The sequence below is a fragment of the Antennarius striatus genome, chromosome 13 (assembly GCF_040054535.1).
Source record: "Antennarius striatus isolate MH-2024 chromosome 13, ASM4005453v1, whole genome shotgun sequence".
NCBI lineage: Eukaryota > Metazoa > Chordata > Actinopteri > Lophiiformes > Antennariidae > Antennarius > Antennarius striatus.
Genome location: NC_090788.1, coordinates 9512752 through 9524855, shown reverse-complemented (window position 1 = coordinate 9524855; position 12104 = coordinate 9512752). Strand labels below are relative to the sequence as shown.

General features: G+C 42.3%; 1 protein-coding gene across 6 annotated transcripts in view; it reads right to left on the bottom strand.

Moving 5' to 3' along the window:
- LOC137605671 (uncharacterized) overlaps positions 1 to 12104 on the bottom strand; it is a 99218-nt gene that overhangs the window by 72712 nt on the left and 14402 nt on the right. For 3 of the 6 annotated variants that reach the window (XR_011037764.1, XR_011037765.1, XR_011037766.1), the window contains exon 2: positions 4927 to 5077. The exons of 2 other annotated variants lie outside the window; for them this stretch is intronic. The gene's annotated coding sequence lies outside the window, so the exon portion shown is untranslated. Of the gene's footprint in view, positions 1 to 2901; positions 3193 to 3452; positions 3600 to 4926; positions 5078 to 12104 lie in introns of all 6 variants that reach the window. One more of the 6 variants, XM_068330343.1, reaches the window with a different exon arrangement.

Sequence of the window (12104 nt, the reverse complement as noted above, 5' to 3'; positions counted from 1 at the left end):
TCAGAACATCAAATGCGACATAGTGACCAGCCAGGAAAAGAATGAAATAGAAAAGCCATTGTTGTTGTTTTTTAACACACACACAGAGTTATGGATGGGAATACAGATAGTTTGAACAGTTCTCTACTCTGAAGAGTTCAGGTTAGCTGAATGAGGAAAGGCGACGGTAAAGCGTTGATACCACAAGAAGTGGCTGCTCTGACAGCTGGGGCGTTGGAGAAGCAGAGCTGTCAGCCCCGTCTTTCTGTTTGTGTATGTATGTTTGACTGTGTGGGGAGGCTCTAGCGCTGGTTGATCGAGGTGTGTTTTTTTTCCACCCTGTGGGGCCTCAGGCTGGGGTAGGGTGAGGCGGAGCTTTGGGGAGGCGCAGCATGGGCTGTTTCAGATGAACTCAGTGCACTGGGGCGGGAGGTCACTGAGTCCAGCATTCCTCACGAGTGCTGTCTGTTTACATGACTGCCGTGTTGGGGGGAGGTGGCAGCTCTGCAGAACTATACCATCAGATAACACTCATTGCTTGTATTTATGTTCATTATCAACCAGGGAGACAAGAATCCTTTATTGTTGTTTCAAATGTTGAAAACTGCTCAGGCGTTTTACTTTATTTAACCCATGCAGGACCAGGTATCGCTTAAAAATCTCAGTACTGAGACTGGCTTCCTGAAGGCAAGACCAAAATACCATACCAACAGAGAACTTCATTCAATGTTTTTAAAAAAATTATTCGGTACTCATCAACTCTGCATTGTCAGCTGTATAACTTGAGCAAGAAGACCAGAGTTACTAAAAAAAAAAAAGGCGAACATGGACAGGATTGTGAAAGCTAGCACACAAACTAGCCTATGTGACCCCACCCAGAGTTTTAGCGACATCCAAACTCAGCCCCAGTAAATTTTCCTTCCAACCACCTCTCACCTGAAGCAATTAAACAGTTGAAGTGCACCCTTTGACCTCCACGGTTGACCTGTCAACTTACTCTTGATGAGTTTTTCATCAAATAATCTCTCTGCAGTTCACAAACTTCTTTTCATCAGATGCAAACATGTGCTGTAACCCTATTGAAGTTTTGACGGTATCTCCAGATGCTAATGGTCTAGCCCCATTGATTCAACAATGACCAATTTACTACATAAACTGCAAGGGTTTCAGCTGGCGGGCAGTAAGTCAATCATATGTTGCACTAAACTGAAGAATGTTTACAGTGATTGACTGCAAGCAAAACCACATAATTATATTCCAACATGATTATACAAAAATAACCACATTTGGTTGACACTTTATGGAGATCCAAAAGTAGCCCTAATGCAGTTGTGGCCACACTGTAAAAAATAGTAGACTTAACCAAACAAAAACGATTTCTGCCTGTGTGTATCCAGTCGACCCTTTGTTTGTTCAAGAAATGCAGTCAGGGTGATAAACTGCTTGCTTCCTCCTTTCACCTTTGTGTTTTGCATGTACAGAGATACTGAGGAAACACATGTGACTGTATGAACTCAGTTAAACCTAATATAGTAGATGGCACCTATAATGTAGACAGTGTTTTGTCTATATCTCCTTTTTCAAGGCGTCATATTTATTTTTGCATAGTACGGAAAATAAACCTACCTAATTATCTAGTTATTCCACAATAGACACTCAAATACTGGTAACAGTTTTTCACGTACACTACTATAACTTTCCTAACAACAGATTGTCAAAGTTAGAAATATCCATGAGCAAAATCAGGGGAATAGATCAGAACTGAAAATATCTGGGGTGTGTCAGACTAGGACCAGTTCAACCTCTTCTCGGGTGACGAGATAATCAGGGTATTTGTGAAGAATAGCTTGAACTTGACCGGGATGAGTTGCTCCCCTTTCTGCAGGGCTAATCCGAGCGAACTTTGACTGTAGCTCCTCTGTGTCGCTGTTCTCACATCCCAGAGCAGAGAAGCCAGCTGGCTAGCTCTGGGGGAGCACAACAGAGATGGGGAGTGACACCCAAGCCCTAGAGAGACAGTGGTCTGACTGTAACAAGGACTAGGGAGGGGTGTACGCCTGTCAAAGGCTCCATTGTCTGACAGGCCAGCATGGTTTCACGTGCAGCGCATGATTCTCACCACAGGTCTGAACTATAGCCCAGTCTGACCTAAACTGTCCAGGAGGATGTCGTTGCGGCCTCCCTCTGCAGGTTAAAGTGTAACTGTGTCCGTGTTTTCTCAGGAAAGTGTGTTTATCTAGAGGACCAACACGGAGGCCCTTTGTTTAACTAAGTAGCAAGGCTCGCCCTCAAAGTAAAGCTCTTTGAAACACACAGGAACCAGGTGGCCCCTCTCTATTCCATTTACTACCAGCTAGGTACAGTTTGCATGAACATGTGTGTCCTCCAGTGTTTGTGAACATGCGTGGGAAAAAGCAGAATGCCGATACACAGAATTGTATGTCTGTTGTTGGTTTGTGAAAACATAGGCGTTCTTCTCCTCCAGCACAATAAAAACATGCAACAAATGAAGGTGAACACATATTCAGAAGACAAGAGACACCTTCCTTCTGTGAATAGAGAAGCAGCTGTAGCCACTTAGATGCAAATTATCGGGCACAATGTGGCCCTGTGGAATGTGAGATCTGCTATTCCTTAACCTGCATAACAGCACCCACTGTTATTATAGGTCAGTCTACTGGATTGTAGAGATGCAAGTTATTAATTTACTACCATAATAATAGATGCATTTATTAAAATGCCTGGTCTTTCATGTCTATTTTTGTCAGTTGTGTCAAAAAATGCCCTATGTGTAAATAATTTACACCCATTTTCCAGGAGTAGAACATTCAAAATCTGTCAAGTACCATTTTTATGTAATTAAATACTGTACCTAAAACTGTAAAAAGAAAAGGACAAAAATAGAATCAAATAGAATCAAACCTGTTACATTTGTCAATAGCCGGGCGTTCTTTATTTTAGCACTCGTAGATTCTGAAACAGTTCCTGTCCACCTGTTGTACATCACACATCCAAGGTGTACTTTTGTGCACGGAGTGCACTTTTGTCTGTCTTTTGTCTCATTTTTGTTGGTGGGGATAGGGAAGTGGCCTTGAGTGAAAGGATGAGGTGGATTGGTCAGTGGCACGACAAGTAGGTTTGGACTCAGCTGCACAGCGTTGGCCCCGGATGTGATTCCTTCAACTGTTGACTGGCTATTCCTCAGGAGTATTTCTAAGAAAAAATAAGAAAGTTATAATACATGCAGTCTTTTATATATAAACACTTTCTATTCCAAGAAAAAATGTTCCAGATTTGTACAAACAGGAGCAAGTAATCAGTGTAACTTGTAAATCTTGCATAGGAAAAGTAATAAAAGATCAAAAGTAATAAAGGTCCATTTGAGATAAATCCAATAATAAAAAATATATGACAATAAACAGTGTTATAACGTTGGAAAAAAATATTTTATATAAACAAAAAGTTTAACTTACTGTGGTTCAGAAGGAGACGTGGCTTACTCCACTTGCTTGTCATCACAAACGCCACCTGCAGCTGCTGTTCATTTCCTCACCCTCCCAACACGGCACTCAGTCATTACCGTAATGCATGTATTAGCATCTGAAAGTCCCGTTTCACAGCTTTGAATGATAAAAATTGCATGAAGTAGTAAAATACAATGTCAATGTCACATGTCATTTCAAGTTAAGTCTCTCTTGATTATACTTTGGTTTTCAAAAAAATACATATAATTATAAATTTATGTCAGTACTCGACAAATATCTGAGCCATGAAATGGCATCACTTGATTTTTTTAAATTCAGTTTAGTTCATGGTAAACTTTTGCTCCTTATCCTTTAATCCTTGAGGAGAAAAAAATAGTTCAAGGAACTCTCATCCAGTTTAAGCGCATCCAACAACAACAGCCAGAGTCAGCTGTTGATGCTACAGCATGCTACATGCTGCAGTAGCACGTAGCTTAACGTTAGACCAAAGGAAGTGAAGAAGGAGGGGGCAGTTATTGTCAAGGAGAGAAAGTTCTGATTAAAAAGATTGTCACCACTACCACTATCATCACTAGCCTTTGCTTTATCATCCATAATAAACAGTAAAGTATACAAAGGTACTTCGCCCGGAGCGCTGAAATGCTAACAGAGACAACGACAAACAAGAACCAATGCAGTCAGAGACTGCAACATCCTGCGACACCCCTGATTTCAAAATTTTACCCTGACCTACTAACATAGGTCAAAGATCAAAGCTAGTGCTCTGACTTACTTTCATAGATTAAAGCAGTAGCTTTGCTCTACGGTCTTACTTACACTGACCTTCTCCCTCGTCTATCATATCCAGTTCCTGAGTGTACAAAAGTTAAACTTTGACCTTGACCTAGTATTCTCAAGGTCAAGGTCATCATCTCATTTTCATTCCCTTTCTCGCCTGAGTAATGTACTTTTTGTTTCATCTTTCTATCTGCAACGGTTGCAAAGATATTTGGTGGACTAACGGATAAACGGACAAACACACAACGCTGACAATTACAATACATTACAGCTTTGAAGCGGGATGTAAAAAGAGGGGGAGATGAGTATTGGAACTGCTTGTATGCAGCAGTGCTGCGCCTGCGGGGGTTGTGGCAGAAAGGGGAACTGCAGGACAATAGTCAGATATGGTGGTATGTGGTTGTTCGTATCTCCAAATGATTGTATGTTGGGGACTATCTGTATTGCAAATACATCTATTTTTTCATTTGGTAGGCTTTTATGAGCATCAGTTAAAGGTTTGGATACACCTTCTCATTAAATGGTTTTTCCTTTTTTTTTTCTAAATTGAGGAATAATGCCAAAAAATATGTTAAAACAGAATATGTTTTATATTATTATTCTCAAAGTAGTCACAAAGCCTTTTATTTTCATTACTACGTTGCATATTACTCTCTTCTCTCAATCAACCTCATGAGGTAGTCACCTGGAATGGTTTTCCAACAGTCTGGAAGAAGTTCCTAGAGGCACTGAGCATCTGCTGGCTGCTTTGCCTTCACGCTCGGTCCAACTTATCTAAACCCACCTTGATTGGGTTTAGGTTAGGTTATTTTGGAGGTATGTTTGGGGTCATTGTCCTGTTGAAAAACAAACGAGAACCCTACTAAGCACAAACTAAGTAGGATGGCATGTCACAAATTTTAATACAACAGACCAAAGGACAGATTTCCACAGGTCTAATGATTCCTTGTCTTTCTTGGTCCAAGAACTTCTCATCTTATTGTTGTTCTTCCTCAGAAGTGGTTTCTTTGTGGCAATTTAATGATCATCTTTGCTCATTTTTGAGATCTTTGGAAATTCATTATGGATTGTCATTTGTCTTTTGATAGAGTTTTTTGCCATAATGTGAATTCAAAAATAGAGCTCTTCATTGTAGGGATCTTTGCACCAACCCCACGTCTGTACAACAAATCTGGCCACAAACACATTTAGAAGGAATTCCAAATGTTAACTCTTCACAAGTCACACCTGTTAATTGAAAACCGTTTCTAGTGATTACCTCATGAAGCTGGCTGGGTGAATGCTGACGTATCTTCAAAGAAAAAGGAGGCTACTTTGAAGAATCTAAAATACGATGTACAGTATATTCTGGTTGTTTGTAGTAAACACTTTTTGTTTACTACATACTTTCATGTGTTCCGTCATAGCTTGATGTCTTCAGTAATGTAAATTGCTGTATTATAATTTACTATGTAGAACATTTACTTTCAAAAACCATTTCATTTTTCATTCATACACACACACACACACACACACACACACACACACACACACACACACACACACACACACACACACTTCAATTTTTTTGTGGCAGCACACCACAATATAACCATTGCTTATTAATGGCTCATTTTTGGAACACCTCGCTCTTTCCTTTACAAACACATTTTGTGTTTTCCATACAAAGACTTTGCTATAGAAGTCCACCCATATATTTTTACACCGGCCAAAGTATACAGTATATGGTAACACATTTTTGGTGGCTCTTCTATTCATTTATATTAATCCACCAGAGTTAATCCATGACGGATTAATTTGTGGACACTTTCCCCTCGCTATCCCATCTATCTCCAAAACAGAAAAATACAGATAATTGGACATTCTGTGATGTCAGATTATTTGTGTGGCCTGTGATGTGACCCAATATGTTTAACGTTAGCCCTTGTGCTTTAAATTTGTAAGTGTACTTGGTAGATGCCAGTCTTTGTTAGCAATTTGTCGGTTTCATTTGTATGTCACTAACAACGGGGAGCCGGAGCCTATCTCGGTGGCATAGGGCACGAGGCAGGGGACACTCCGGGCACGACACCAGCACACCGCAGAGCCACACACAAAGACATACAACCATGCACACACACACTCATTCCTACGGGCAATTTGGAACGGCCAATCAACCTGAACCGCATGCTTTTGGAGGTGGGAGGAAGCCGGAGAACCCGGAGAGAACCCACGCAGACACGGGGAGAGCATGCGAACTCCACACAGAGCGGGACTCGAACCCGGGTCCGCGGTATTGTGAGGCGGCAGCGCTAACCACTGCGCCACCGTGCCGCCTACTAATTCTTTGGTCAATTGTAAATAAATTAATTAATTAAATTAAATTAAAAAAACAAAACAAATCATCCTCAACATTAGAACAAATGACAGTGACAGAAAGACACCGGGTGAGTTTCTGTGTGTAGAGACCAGAGGTGTATGTTGGGGAAATGACAACCAAAGGAAAAAAACAAGTGAATAGCTTAAAGAGATGAGATGACACGAAAACGTGTGAAACATATTAACGACTAATTTGAAAAATAACCTAGATTCAAATTCAATTTTGAATTGAATTATTTCAGATATATTCACTGTACAAATATAGCGCAACTAAGAATAATATATCATTTATACCATCTGTCAGAAAATTTCAAAAAATGTCAAAAATTATTCTGGAGGTAAAGAGAGTGTCTGAAGCTAAAAATCGAAGGTGTGATATGTTCAGTATTGTTAGTGGGTATGCTCCACAGGTAGGATGTGAGCTGGAGGAGAGGGAGAAATTCTTGTCAGACTTTGATGAAGTGATGCAGGGCATACCTAGAAGTGAGAGAGTTGTCATTGGTGAAAACTTCAATGGACATGTTGGTGCAGGAAACAGGTGATGAGGAGTTGCTGGGCAGGTTTGGTATCCATGAGAGGAATGCAAAAGGACAGACGGTGATTGACTTTACAAAAAGGATGGAAATGGCTATAGTGAATACTTTCTTCCAGAAGAGGCAGGAACATAGAGTGACCTATAAAAGTGGAGACAGGAGCACACAGGTAGACTACATCTTGTGTGTAATCTGAAGGGGATCGGTGACTGCAAAATAGTGGTAGGCGAGAGTTTAGCCAAACAGCATAGGATGGTGGTGTGTGGGATGACTCTGATGGTGAGGAAGATGAGGGAAAAGGCAGAGCAGAGGATGAAATGGTGGAAGCTGAAAAAGGAAGAGTGTTGCACGACTTTTAGGAAGGGGTTAAGACAGGCTCTGGGTGGTAAGGAGGTGCTTCCAGATGACTGGACAACTACAGCTAATGTAATCAGGGAGACAGGTAGGAGAGTACTTGGTGTGTCATCTAGAAGGAAAGTAGATGAGGAGACTTGGTGGTGGAATGAGGAGGTACAGGAGTGTATACAGAGAAAGAGGTTAGCTAAGAGGAAGTGGGACACTGAGAGGACTGAGGAGAGTAGACAGGAATACAGGGAGATGCAGCGTAAGGTGAAGGCAGAGGTAGCAAAGGCCAAACAAGGGGATTATGATGACTTGTATGCTAGGTTGGACAGTAAAGAGGGAGAGACTGATCTATACTGTGACGGGTTCGTGTATGCCGTAAGAAATAACTTGATGGCGCAGCCGCAAAAGTTCAATTTTTGGTGGGGTTTTTATTCACACCACAATAACTCGTGAAAAAATATTTACAGTGCAAATAAAATGTCCCAAACCAAAAACCCAGTGCAACAAAAAGAAGTATCTACAGAGGAAATCCACAACAATAACCATTTACCAATCGCTCTACTATCGCTCCTTGCAACTCTCCGACTCTTACCAATTCCAACTCCAACTACCACCCCTATGAAACAAAAATGCAGCCCTTAAATAACCCCATGCCCCTCCCCTGGCGTACCAACATTAATTGAATGGGGTTGTTCTTACAATAGCTAAAATAATAACCTAGAAACAGAAAAACCTCTTACAAAATAAAACCAGAACAGAATAAAACATAAATTCCCCTCATATGGCTGTTTACATAAAGCAAAAGGTCGACAAAATACAAATCAGTTCCACAACGTACCAAATGGTACAGTCCTACAGTCCACAGGTGAGCATTTGTATTTAGGAAGCACGCATGGGCGCCGGGTGTGCACCCCCGACGCACCACCGCGACAGTTTGGTGGATAACTCACCCGCGAATGTACCATAGGTAAAACAGTCTGAGTGGGACCGCGCTCCTGCGGTCCTGCCAGAAAAAAATGACAGCTCCACTGCAGCCGCTCTCCTGCGCGAGAGAGAGGCGCGCAGAGCGAAGATGAACGGTGATGGACGGCGCGGTCTCTACCGCTACATCACATATACAGGTTGGCAAGACAGAGAAACAGAGATGGGAAGGATGTGCAGCAGATTAGGGTGATTAAGGATAGGGATGGAAGTCTATTGACAGGTACTAGTAGTGTGATGGGAAGATGGAAAGAGTACTTTGAAGAGTTGATGAACGAGAAAAATGAGAGAACAAAGAGTAGAAGATGTGGCTGTTGTGGACCAGGAAGTAATAACGATTAGTCAGGATGAAGTGAGGAGGGCATTGAAGAGGATGAAGAGGGGAAAGGCACTCGCTCCTGATGATATACCTGTGGAGGTATGGAAGTGTCTAGGAGAGGTGGCATTGGAGTTTCAACAGGATCTTAGATAGTGAGAAGATGCCTGAGGAATGGAGGAGAAGTGTTCTGGTGCCCATTTTTAAGAACAAGGGAGATGTGCAGAGTTGTGGCAACTACAAAAGGAATAACGCTGATGAGCCATAAAATGAAGTTATGGGAAAGAGTAGTTGAAGTTAGACTAAGGGCAGAAGTGAGCATTTGTGAGCAGCAGTATGGTTTCTTGCCAAAAAAAAAAGTACCGTATCTTCTGGACAATAAGCCGCACCTGTATATAAGCCGCACCTGCTCTATTTTAAAAAAAAAAAAATTTTTTAAGATATACAAGCCGCACTGGGCTATAAGCCACATATATCTATGTAGAAAAATTAGATATTTACTGAATGTGCAGAACGATTTTGTACTGTAAATGAACACCTTCCTGAACAGATCCTTTCCGAACAGTGCCTTTTAACATACAGCAACTTTGTTGACTAAAACGGAACAGAACCAAAAGAAAATAACCGGCATTTATTTACCTTAATTTCTCCTGTGTTTGAAATCACAAGTGACTTTAATTATCTTCGCTGAAACCCATGAAGTCCTCGTCTTCAGTGTCGGAGTTGAACAGCCTCAAGAGCGCTTCGTCACATCTGTCTCCATCAGTCTTGCTCTCCGTGTCACTGTTGTCCTCCGGTGAAGTTGGCTCTGAAGATGTGCCGCTCTCTTCGCGTAGCAGTCCAGCCTTTCGGAACCCGTTAGTGATGGTGGATTCTTTCACAGCACTCCACGCTGTTAGGATCCACTGACAGACATCAGAAAAGCATGCTTTTCGCATGCGGCCAGTTTTTGTGATAGACTTCTCACCACTTGTCATCCAAGTCTCCCACTCAACCTGGAGTGCAGGTTTAAATGCCCGATTGACACTGATGTCAAGTGGCTGCAAATACTTTGTTGTACCTCAGGGAATCACAGCTGGAATGGACTTTTGTTTTCTAAATCGCTGCTTTGACAGAATCTCTGATGTGGGCCCTCATGCTACCCAAAACAGGCAGCGTTTTTTTCCGGTGAAAAAATCTTCCCGGGCGCTTGCTGTAGCATTCCGTTAACCATTCCTTCACTAGGCCTTCCATCATCCACCCTTTAGTGTTAACTTTGACCCCTATACCTTTCGGGAGTTGTTCTTTCGACATAAAAATGATCATTGGTGGAAGTTTTTGTCCGGATGCCGTGAATGCCAGAATTTTAATTTTTAATTTAATTTTTAATTTTATATACTGGTTTGATCCCCGAAGGGAAATTAAGAAAGCACACTCTAGCTACTGATTACAAACGCATGCATACATATTTGTGAGTACAGGCCCCTGTATCACACACACACACAAAGGGGCCTGTAGGCATGCAGGGGAGGTAGAGTGGCAGGCAGCTCCATCTTGGTGCGCCTCAAATGAGCAATTTGTAAAGGGGACGGCACCTTGCTCAAGGGTGCCTCGGCAGTGCTCCGGAGATGAGCTGACACCTCCCACTGTTAGCTCACCTCCGGGTATTTTTGGGGGGGCGGGAGCGGGAATCGAACCGCCGATCTTAAATCATAGGACGACCCGCTCTACCGCCTGCTTTACCACTGAGCCCTTAAACGCAGGTGAAATGCGTCCTTTCGTGGCCCATTGTTTTCAACAACACGGATGATGCACCGGTCTTGTTAACAGTCCTGGTAAGAGGCAGATCAAAAGTCAAAGGGAATTCATCCATATTTATGATGTCCTCTGGGCCGATGGAGTTTTCTTCCATCTTTGTTTCAACTAATTTGTGGAAGTTTTCAATTTTTTCCTGATGGTCAGGGGGGAGTTGCTGACAGAGAGTGGTCCATGCCCTGATGGACAGGTTTTTACGTCTCATACCGGCCAGTTTTGAAATCTTCAATATTCATTTCATTTGTGTTCGCTTTCAGTCTGATCTGTACAGTGGATACACCTCGGCCACCTGCTCTCTGTGTGTTCACCCAGTCCTCCAGGACATTTTCAAGTTCAGGCCACCTGCTTTTATGGCCTCTGAAAGCTTTTTGCGATTTTTGGCATTGCTTGAGCTCTTCCCACTGCAGCCTCCAACGTCTCACCATACATTCATTGATGCTAAGTTTGCGTGCAGCAGCGCGGTTTCCTTCCTGTATAGCAAGCTCAATGGCCTTCAACTTAAAACTTGCATCATACGAACCTCTTCGTGTAGTTTCCATGTTGAAGGGGCGAGGATTTGAAATTAATTACCAGTTAGTAATTTTTTTTGCGTGTTCTATCTGCTAAAGAAAAGGTTGTGCGTGTTCTATCTGTTAAAGAAAAAGTAGCGTAGGCTATTCTTCTTTGCATTAACCTTTCATCTATTTTAATTCTTATTCCGGTTAGAGAAACCCTATTGGTGGAAGAAAAAAACTACAGAATAGCCGCACCTTTGTATGAGCCGCATAGTTCAAAACCTAAGAAAAAGTAGCAGCTTATAGTCCAGAAAGTACGGTACTACAGATGCAGTATTTGCTTTGCTGATGCTGATAGGGAATTACAGAGAAGGCCAGAGGGATCTGCATTGTGTTTTAGTAGATCTGGAGAAAGCTTATGACAGGGTGCCCTGAGAGGAATTGTGGTATTGTTTGAGGAAGTTTGGAGTGGCAGAGAAGTATGTTAGAGCAGTGCAAGACATGTATGAGGACTATAAGACAGTGGTGAGGTGTGCTGTAGGTGTGACAGAGGAGTTCAAGGTGAAGGTGGGACTGCATCAGGGATCAGCTCTGAGCCCCGTCTTGTTTGCTATGGTGATGGACAGGCTGACAGACGAGGTTAGACAGGAATCTCCATGGACTATGATGTTTGCAGATGATCTGCAGTGAGAGCAGGGAACAGGTGGAGGAGAAACTAGAGAGGTGGAGGTTTGTCCTGGAAAGAAGAGGAATGAAGGTTAGCCGCAGTAAGACAATACATGTGTGTGAATGAGAGGGACCCAAGTGGAAGAGTGAGGTTACAGGGAGAAGAGATCAAGAAGGTGGAGGATTTTAACTACTTAGGGTCAACAGTCCAGAGCAATGGAGAGTGTGGAAAAGAGGTGAAGAAGTGTGTACAGGCAGGATGGTACAGGTGGAGAAAAGTGTCAGGTGTGATGTGTGACAGAAGAGTTTCAGCTAGAATGAAAGGAAAGGTGTACAAAACTGTGGCGAGACCAGCGATGTTGTTTGGTCTAGAGAG